Here is a 2577-nt window from a genome sequence, read left to right as displayed (position 1 = left end):
GCCACTGCACTCCAATCTGGGTGACAGAGTGAGACTCCAACTCAAAAAAAAAAAAAGAAATGTCAATTTCTAGTTCCTTTAGACATCGTCACACTCTTTTCCACAGCGGTTGGGCTAGTTTGCACTCCCACCAGCAGTGCAGAAGTGTCCCCTCATCTCCACACCCACACCAGCATCTGTTGTTTTTTGATTTATTAATGATGGCCATGCTGACTGGCATTAGGTGGTATCTCAATGTGGGTTTGATTTGCATTTCTCTGATGGTTAGTGAGGCTGAGCATTATTTCATATATCTGTTGGCTGCTCATATATTTTCTTTTCAGAAATGGCTATTCATGTCCTTTGCCCATTTTTTAATAGGGCTGTTGTTTTTTTCCTTTTGGCTTGTTTGAGTTCCTTGTAGATCCTAGATGTTAGGCCTTTGTCAGATACACAGTTGGCAAATATTTTTTTCCCATTCTATGGTTTATCTCCCCACTTTCTTGATGATTTCTTTTGCTGTGTAAAAGCTTTCCAGTTTGATGAGGTCCCACTTGTCTATCTTATCTTTTATGGCATATGCTTTTGGGAATTTGATCAAGTATTGGTTGCCTACTTCAATGGGCATAAGAATGTTTCCTGCATTTTCTTCTAGGATTCTTATTGTTTGAAGTTTTATGTTTAGGTCTTTGATCCATTTGGAGTTGACTTTTTTTTTTTGAGTTGGAGTCTCACTCTCACTCAGGCTGGAGTGCATTGGCCGCTCCCGGCCACCGCAGCCTTGTCCTGCTGGGCTCCGGTGATCCTTCCGCCTCAGTCTTCCAAGTAGCTGGAACTACAGGTGCGTGCTACCACGCCCGGCTAATTTTTTATTTATTGTAGAGATGAGGTCTTGCCAAGTTGCCCAGGTGGGTCTCGAACCCATGGGCTCAGGCAATCCACTCACCTCAGCCTCCCAAAGCGCTGGGATTATAGGCTGAGCCACTGAGCTCGGCCTGGAGTTGATTTTTGTATATGGTGATAGGTAGGGGTCCTGTTTAATTCTTCCGCATGTGGTCAGCCAGCTTTCCCAGTACTATTTGCTAAATATGGTATCCTCTCCCCAGTGGTTGGTGGTGGAGGCTTTGTCGAAGATAAGAAATTGAGGTTTTGCTTCTGGAATCTCTATCCTGTTCCATTAGTCTATATGCCTATTCTTGTACCAGTACCAGGCTATTTTGATTACTGTAGCCTTATAGTAGAGTTTAAAGTCTGGAAGTGTGATGCGCCCATTTTGTTCCTTTTGTGAGGATTGTTTTAGCTATTCCTGCTCTTTTTTTTTTTTTTTTTTTTTTTTTGAGTAGGAGTCTCACTCTGTGGCCCAGGCTAGAGTGCAGTGGCATGTTCACAGTCACCACAGCCTCGACTTGCTGGGCTCATGCAATCCTTCTGCCTCAGCCTTTCAAGTAGCTGGAAACACAGGCATGTGCCGTCACACCCAGCTAATTCTTTGATTTACTGTAGAGACGAGGACTTGCCAAGTTGCCCAGGCTAGTCTTGAACCCCTGGACTCAATCTTCTCGCCTTCACCTCCCAAAGTGCTGGGATTACAGGCGTGAGTCACCATGCCCTACCTCTTTTTTGTTTCTATATGAATTTCTGTATTGCCATTTCCAGGTCTGAGAATGATGTTGGTAACTTGATGGGTATTGTGTTGAATCTTGGATAGGATGGACATCTTGGCAATATTTATTCTTCCAATCCATGAACAAGTAATGTTTTTCCATGTGTTTTTGTTCTCTTTGCTTTCTTTGAGCAGTGTTTTGTAGTTCTTGTTGTAAAGGTCTTTCACTTCTCTGGTTAGGTAGATGCCAAGGTATTTCATTTTTTTGGTGGGTTTTGTGAATGGAGTTGTGCTTTTTATTTGGTTCTCTGCCTGTTTGTTGCTGGTGTATAGGAATGCAACTGTCTTTTTCACATTGATTTTTGTACCCTGGAACTTTCCCAAAGTCATTTATCAGTGCAATGAGGTTTTTGACAGACTCTCTTGGGTTTTTAAGGTACAGGGCCACATCATTCACAAAGAGGGATAGCTTAACTTCATGTTTTCCTAATTGGGCACCTCTAATTGCCTGATTGCTCTAGCAAGGACTTCCAGCACTATGTTGAACAGGAGGGGTGAGAGTGGGCAGCCTTGCCTTGCTCCTATTTTTAGGGGGGAATACTTTCAACTTTTGTCCATTGAGCAATATGTTGGCTGTGGGTTTATCGTAGATGGCTCTTACTGTTTGGAGGACTGTTCCTTCTATGCCTAGGTGTTCAAGGGTTTTTATCAAGAAGGGTATGTTGAGCTTTTTGGAGAACCACCAAACTGTTTTCCACAGTGACCGAACCATTTTACATTCCCACCAACAATACACGAAGATTCTTTTTTTATTGTCCATCTTTTTGATGTCTGGTCATCCCTGTGGGTGTGAAGTAGTACTTCACTGTGGTTTTTATTTGCATTTCCCAACTGACTGAGGATGTTGAGCCTCTTTTCATATGCTTGCCGGCCATTTGTTTGTCTTCTCCAGAGAAATGTTTATTCAAGTTCTTTGCCCATTTAAAAACTGGGTT

This window comes from Carlito syrichta, unplaced genomic scaffold (assembly GCF_000164805.1).
Source record: "Carlito syrichta isolate Samal-C Ts95f unplaced genomic scaffold, Tarsius_syrichta-2.0.1 Scaffold90615, whole genome shotgun sequence".
Classification (NCBI taxonomy): Eukaryota; Metazoa; Chordata; class Mammalia; order Primates; family Tarsiidae; genus Carlito; species Carlito syrichta.
Note: the sequence above shows the minus strand (reverse complement) of the source record.